Source organism: Eptesicus fuscus, chromosome 1 (assembly GCF_027574615.1).
Source record: "Eptesicus fuscus isolate TK198812 chromosome 1, DD_ASM_mEF_20220401, whole genome shotgun sequence".
Lineage (NCBI taxonomy): Eukaryota > Metazoa > Chordata > Mammalia > Chiroptera > Vespertilionidae > Eptesicus > Eptesicus fuscus.
The window spans coordinates 86,438,847-86,447,234 of record NC_072473.1 but is presented as its reverse complement, the minus strand read 5'-3'; positions in this window follow the sequence as shown (position 1 = coordinate 86,447,234).

Here is an 8,388-nt window from a genome sequence, read left to right as displayed (position 1 = left end):
TATACCCAGCAAGGATATAATTCAAAACTGAATCAGGAGCTTCACAGACAAAAAAGGACTAAGGGAGTTTATTACCACCAAACCAGCAATGCAAGAAATGCTAAAGAGTCTGCTGTAAAAAAAAAAAAAAAGAAATAGGAAGCGAAGAAGGAGCACAGGGGTAAAGAATAAAAATGGCGACAAACAAGTACCTATCAATAATAACTTTAAATGTAAATGGATTAAATTCTCCAATCAAAAGACATAGAGTAACGGATTGGATAAGAAAACATGACCCATACATCTGTTGTCTATAGGAAACCCACCTCAGAAAAAAAGATGCACACAGACTGAGGGTGAAGGGATGGAAAAAGGTTTTTCAGGCGAATGGAAATGAAAAAACAGCTGGGGTAGCAATACTTATATCTGACAAATTAGATCTCAAAGTGAAGGACATAAAAAGCGATAAGGAAGGCCACTTCATAATACTAAAGGGAGCAATCCAATAAGAAGAAATAACTCTGGTAAACATATATGCACCCAATACAGGAGCACCCAAATACATAAACAAAACTCCTGGAGGATATATAGAGAGATTGACAGCAATAGATTCAATTGGGGACTTTAATATCCCCACTATCACCATTGGACAAATCCTCTAAACAAAAAATCAACAAATAAACGTCAATCCTAAATGACCAGATGGAATTAATTGACATCTTCAAAACATTTCATCCCAAAGCCACAGAATATACATTCTTCTCAAGTGCAGATGGGTCATTTTCAAAGATAGACCATATATTGGGTCACAGGCAAAGTCTCTTCAAATTCAAGAAGATAGAAATAATATCAGAAGAGAGCAGAGGGAGGAGCCAAGATGGTGGCAGAGGTGAACGGCTGATCTGTTGCCTCGCATGGCAGTTTCGGAAATACAACTAAAAGATGGACTGGTGAGTGCGGTGACTCCTGCTTGCGTCTCCCCAGGCCGGGCGGCTGCTCCTCTCAGTCAGCACCTCAGCCGGGGCCATGGGCTCGTGGGCGGCAGCGGAAGCTGCTGTGGCTATGGCCGTGGACTCAGCGCAGTGGCTCTCGGTGAAGGAAGAGACCATCTTTCTGCAGGATGGGCCCATCTGCGTCACCGACCTGGCCGAGCTGCCCAGTGAGATCCTCGGGGCCCCGGAGGCCGCCGACACCGACTTGGAGGATTCTTAGGATTTCCCATCTTACATTCAAGTCCTTTAGCCATTTTGAGAGAGGAGAACCAAGAAGGCAGCAAAGTTAAACAAATGAACTGTGCTGTGCACAGCAATTTCAAAAATACAACTGGAGGACAGAGCGTCTGCCACCCAGAACCACAGGAGAGCTGGCTGAATGGTGGATTTACAGCTAAGAGGGAAGAGGAAAGAGCTAACTCGGAGGGGATAAGGTGCAGAGGTGCGTGGGTCGGGCTGGTGGCAGGGGAAGGGTCATGCGGCTTTTTTTCCAACCCTAGGGGAGATTAGCTCCCCATCACCCTGAAATCCAGCTTCTGGGGACTCGAGGGAGACCCAGACGCCTGCGGGGAGAGGCTGGACTCTCGGCCTTCGTGTCGGAGAGTGGGAGTAACTTCCTTGCGGAGGTGTGCCCAGCAATCAGTGTTTGCTGCGCTGGAGTGCAGAACGAGGGGGCTTAGAAATGTGGAAAGCAGAAAAAGCAGACTTGCAGCCATTGCGGTTCGCCATGCCATGGCCTGGTGGCGCCCTGAGACCCCGCCCTGCCCTGAGACCCGCCCCTCCCTGGGACCCGCCCCGCACATCTTGCAGACCCACCCCGCACGTTTCGCAGGCCCACCTGGGCTCCAAGCAGCGGCTTTTGCATGTGGGTGGCCTGCCCTGTGGCAGCTTGACCAGATAAACTTCGGTTCTAGTCGGACTGCTCCAGGGCCGCTCAGACAGGAGGAGGAAACTGCAGTTTTTGCTGTAATTCCTGCTGAGTGGCCTCAGGCAGTAGCTGACCTACACTCCATTGGAGACCCAGAAATGAGGGCATCTAGTGGTCGGTGTGAGATGACACCAGATTTCAAACACGCGCATAAGGGACACATTCAAGAGGCAGACTCAGTGAGCGCCAAAGCCCTACTGGAACAAGTCCTGGCCCATAAACGTGTCTCCTGCACAGCAACTCTTCCTTTATAGACACAGAGGGTCCTCACCACCAGTTGGCCTGGAGGACAATTCCTCCCAGTGACACCAACAACAATAAAGACTTAACTATACAAAGGAGGACCAAGATGGAGGCATAGGGCAGAAGCCTGATTGTTGCCTACCACAACAATTTTGAGACTACAACAGGAGAGCAGAGCAGACACCAGCCAGAACCACCGGAGGGCTGGCTGAGCAGATGCTCTACAACTAGAATAAAAGAGAGGGGTACGCGGGATGATGCTGATGCCGGTGACCCAAAGACCACACATTAAGATCTACGGCTCAGGTGACACAATGGCGGCCTGGAAAGTGCTTGGCGCAATTCCCCCGGCGGTCTCCAGCTGAGGGGACGGCTCCACTCGCTGCCGAGCACGGACAGATGAGCCCCTGGGAGACAGGGGGTGGGAGACTCCGCGCTTGCTGACCTCCAAGTCCTTCAAGAATCTCAACGCCCCGGAAGCGGCCAGGTGCGCACGCTCGGCGACTGGCCACCGCTGCAGACCCAAGGGCTGACGCAGCGACACCAGACCAGCCCGCCGCCGCGCACCGGGCACACCGGAGCTTCGCCAAGCCCGCCGCTCAACGAGTTCTGCGGCAGCTGCCCTGGAGCTCTGAGAAAATGGCCGAAGGAATTGCTGAGAGGGAATTGACCAACAGGAATTGGGATCAAGAAGACGAAACCCCGCTGGGTCCCGGGTCCGGGTGAGGCCGCGTGCCCCTGGGTCTGGGTGAGGCTGGGAACAGGGTCAGGGTGAGGCTGGGTCCTGAGTCCGGGCGAGGCCACATCCCCCTGGATCTGGGTAAGGCCGCACGCTCCTGGGTCTGGGTGAGGCTGGGTCCAGAGTCCAGGTGGGGCCGCCCCCCTGGGTCTGGGTGAGGCTATGCGCCCCTAGGTTCGGGTGAGGCTAGATCCTGGGTCCGGGTGGGGCCGTGCGCCCCTGGACCCGGGTGAGTCCACGCAACCCTGTGTCTGGGAGAGGCCACGCACTCCTGGGTCCGGGTGAGGCCACGCGCCCCTGGGTCCGGGTGAGGCCACGCGCCCCTGGGTCCGGGAGAGGCTGGGTCCCGGGTCTGGGCGAGGCTGTGTGCCACTGGGCTCGGGTATGGTCACACGCCCAGGGGTCTAGGTGAGGCCTCACGCCCCTGGGTCGGGGTAAGGCTGGGTCCCGGGTCCAGGTGAGGCTGCGCCCCTGGGTCCGGGTGAGGCTGGCTCCCGCGTCTGGGTGAGGCCGCGCGCACCTGGGTCCGGGTGAGGCCACGCGCCCCTGGGTCCGGGTGAAGCTGGATCCCGGGTCCGGGTGAGGCCGTGTGCCCCTGGATCCAGGTGAGGCTGGGTCCCGGGTCCACCACCACTTGTCAACCATCCAGAGCTGAGGGGTCAGTGCCGACATGTACACATGAGGAACTGGTGGACATTGATATTGGGTCTCAAAAGAACTGTTGGTCCAGAAAGAAACTCACTACAGACTGATTCATTTGCCTGTCAGCATAACTATTATTGCTCGTCTCACATTCAGTTCTTATAAGTATATCTCTAGTGACACATGATCTCGCTCATCTAGGGGAAATGATGAACAACATAGACTGATGAACAAGAACAGAACCAGAAACAAAGAGGCATCGATCGTACTGTCGGGCCTCAGAGGGAGGATAGGGGAGGTTGGGGGGAGGGGGGAGAGATCAACCAAAGGACTTGTGTGCATGCATATGAGCCTAACCAATGGTTAAGTTCAACAGGGGGTTGGGGCATCCGTGGGGAGGGGTGTGGGATGGAATGGGGGGGGGGTGAGGACAAATATGTGACACCTTAATCAATAAAGAAATTAAAAAAAGAAATAATATCAACCATCTTCTCAGATCACAATGGTATAAAACTGGAAAGCAACTACAATAAAAACAATCCATAAAAATCAAACATATGGAGACTAAATAGCATGCTGTTAAACAATGACTGGGTTACCAGAGAGATCAAGGAAGAAATAAAAAACATCATGGCAACAAATGACAATGACAACACAACAATCCAATATCTATGGGACACAGCAAAAGCAGACTTGAGAGGGAAGTTCGTAGCTCTACAAGCCTACTGCAAAAAACAAGAAACAATGGTAATAAATTACCTAACCCTATAACTCAAAGAGTTAGAAAGAGAGCAACAAGAGAGGCCCAGTGAAAGCAGAAGGAAGGAAATAATAAAGATCAGAGCAGAGATAAATGACATAGAGACAAAAAAAAAATACAAAAGATCAACATAAACAAGAGCTGGTTCTTTGATAGGATAAATAAGATTGATGAACCTCTAGCCAGGCTCACCAAGAAGCAAAGAGAGAGGACCCAAATAAACAAAATCAGAAATGAAAGAGGTGAAATAACAATAGACCACACCAAAATATAAAGGATTGTTACAAAATACTATGAACAACTTTATTCCAACAAACTGGACAACCTGGAGGAAATGGACATATTCCTAGAAAAATACAACCTTCCAAAACTCAATCAGGAAGAATCTAAAAATCTCAGTAAGCCAATAACAATGGAAGAAATTGAAGAAGTCATCAAAAAGCTTCCGGCAAACAAAAGCCCGGGGCCAGATGGCTTCACAGGGGAGTTTTACCAAACATTCAAGGAAGAACTAAAACCTATCCTCCTCAGACTACTCCAAAACAATCAAGAGGAAGGAACACTTCCAAGCTCCTTCTATGAAGCCAGCATCACCCTAATACCAAAAGCAGATAAAGACAAAACAATGAAAGAGAATTACAGGCCAATATCCCTCAAGAACATAAATGCCAAAATCCTCAAAAAATTCTAACAAATAAGATTCAGCAATACATCAGAAAGATCATACACCATGACCAAGTAGAATATATCCCAGGGATGCAAGGATGGTACAATATCCACAAATCAATAAACATGATCCATCACATAAACAAATTGAGAGATAAAAACCACATAGTCATATCAATCGAGGCAGAAAAAGCATTTGACAAAATCCAACACCCTTTCTTGACAAAAACTCTCAGCAAGGTGGGAATAGAAGGATCATACCTCAACATTATAGAAGTCATATATGACAAACCCACAGCCAACATCATACTCACTGGGCAAAAATTAAAACCATTTCCCCTAAGAACAGGAATAAGACAGGGATGCCCACTCTCACCACTCCTGTTCGACATAGTACTGGAAGTATTAGCCATTACGATTAGACAACAAGAAGAAATAAAAGGCATCCAAATTGGAAAAGAAGAAGTAAAATGGTCCTTATTTGCAGATGACATGATACTGTACATAGAAAACCCTAAAGACTCCATCAAAAAAAATTATTAGATTTAATGCTTTGCACTCGCTGCTTTTTTCTCGATTCCTTTATTCTACTCAGGATTTAATTTTTTAAATACCCCAGATTTTACAAAGCGCCGCAGTGGAATAAAAAACTGGAGTTTCTTTTCATACAAACTTATTTATTTGGATTTTTTTATATTTCAAAATATTGATACATTCAATAACCATCACACTCGACATCCTAGTGCAAAAGGTTAATAAATGAATTCGGCAATGTAGCAGGATACAAAATTAACGCCAAGAAATCTATGGCATTTCTATGCACCAATAGTGAACTTACAGAAAGAGAGACTAAAAATGCAATCTCATTTACCATAGCACCAAAAAAATTAAGATACCTAGGAATAGACTTAACTAAGGAGGTAAAAGACCTATACACAAAAAACTACAGGACACTGAAAAAAGAGATAGAGGAAGACATAAACAGATGGAAGCACATAACATGTTCATGGATTGGTAGAATCAACATCATTAAAATGTCCATACTACCCAAAGCAATCTATAGATTCAATGCAATCCCCATTAAAATACCAATGGCATATTTCACAGACCTAGAAAGAACTCTCCAAAAATTCATCTGGAATAAAAAAAGACGCTGAATAGCCACAGCAATCCTGAGAAAGAACAAAGTAGGTGGGATCTCCATACCAGATGTCAAGCTGTATTACAAAGCCACTGTTCTCAAAACAGCCTGGTACTGGCACAAAAACAGGCATATAGACCAATGGAATAGAATAGAGAACCCAGATATCGACCCAAGCCACTATGCTCAATTAATATTTGATAAAGGAGGCATGAACATACAATGGAGTCAAGACAGTCTCTTCAATAAATGGTGTTGGGAAAATTGGACAGATACATGCAAAATAATGAAACTAGACCACCAACTTACACCATACTCTAAAATAAACTCAAAATCAATAAAGGACTTAAACATAAGATGGGAAACCATAAAAATACTAGAGGAATCCACAGGCAGAGAAATCTCAGACATATGTCAAAGCAATTTCTTCAATGATACCGCTCCTAGGGCAATGGAAACTAAAGAGAAAATAAACAAATGGTACTACATCAAAATAAAAAGCTTTTGCACAGCAAAAGAAACGATCAACAAAACAACAAGAAAGCCCACTGTATGGGAGAACATATTTGCCAATGTTATCACTGATAAAGGTTTAATCTCCAACATTTACAGGGAACTCATACAACTTAATAAAAGGAAGATAAATGATCCAATTAAAAAAAAATGGGCAATGGACCTAAATAGAAACTTTTCAAAAGAAGACAGAAGGAAGGCCAAGAGACACATGAAAACATGCTCAAAGTCACTAATTATCTGAGAGATGCAAATCAAAACGACAATGCGGTACCATCTCACACCTGTCAGAATGGCTATCATCAACAAATCAACAAACGACAAGTGTTGGCGAGGATGCGGAGAAAAAGAAACCCTCGTGCACCGCTGGTGGGAATGCAGACTGGTGCAGCCACTGTGGAGAACAGTATGGAGTTTCCTCAAAAAACTGAAAGTGGAACTCCCATTTGACCCAGTGATCCCACTTCTGGCAATATATCTCAAGAAACCAGAAACACCAATCAGAAAGGATATATGCACTCCTATGTTCATAGCAGCACAATTTACCATAGCTAAGATTTGGAAACAGCCTAAATGCCCATCAGCAGATGAATGGGTTAGAAATCTATGGTACATCTACAGAATGGAATACTAAGCTGCTATAAAAAGAAGGAATTCCTTCTTTTTGCAGCAGCATGGATGGAACTGGAGAGCATTATGCTAAGTGAAATAAGCCAGTCAATGAAAGAAAAATACCACATGATCTCATTCGTTTATGGAAAATAAAGAACATTATAACCCGATGAAGAAAAAGATAGATACAGAGGCAGTAAAGCATTGAACAGACTGTCAAATTACAGCGGGAAGGCTAGGGAGTTTTTGGGAGAGGGGGAAAGAGACCAACCGAAGGACTTGTATGCATGCATATAAGCACAAGCAATGGACACAAGACACTGGGCGGGGGTGGGATGAGGGCATGTGACAGAAGGACTTGTATGCATGCATATAAGCACAAGCAATGGACACAAGACACTGGGCGGGGGTGGGATGAGGGCATTAGGGGAGGCTGGGGGAAGGTCAATGGGGGAAAAAAAAGAGATATATGTACCACTATATGTAATACTTTAAACAATAAAATAAAATTTAAAAAAATTATATCCAGGGACTGACTGTCTTCCCAAAATTTACTGATAGGTAATATTTTGGGATTTGGGGAAGGTTTTGTTGGTAAATTTATGGGAAACATATTAGGTGTCTACAGAACCCAGTATATAGTTTTGTGGGTGTGAGAAAGAGGAGAAGAGAAATGGAGAGAGAAAAGTTGATAGACACAGAGGCAGAGAACAATTACTATGTGAATACATGTCGGGTGAGAGCAAGAATTAAGGGGGGAAAAACAAGAGAAAATAATTTTTGAAAAGGGGTGGTAGGAGACAGGGAGGGGTCTAGCACCGTGTCCAGAATCTCCTAGAAGCTTCTGGAGCACATCAAGTTTCAAAGGGAAAGCAGAGTTTCATTCCAGCCTGAGTCAGCCCACCTACGAGCAGCTTTGCTCCCTGCTGGCTGTTCTGTCACTCATACTCACAGGCACATCTGTTTCAGTGCTCCCAAGCCATTTTATGGTATAGTCATCTGTACATTTACTGCTCATGTGACCACCAGTCAGCCAGCGAGGCGTCAGAGTACCAGCAAGTAGCCTAGGTTGAAGTGCAAAGGAAACACTGACAAATATAAAATACTTATATTCATGAGTATCTGGTACCAATTACAGCCAGTTAGCACTTAAAAAATTCAAGAGACTAGGAG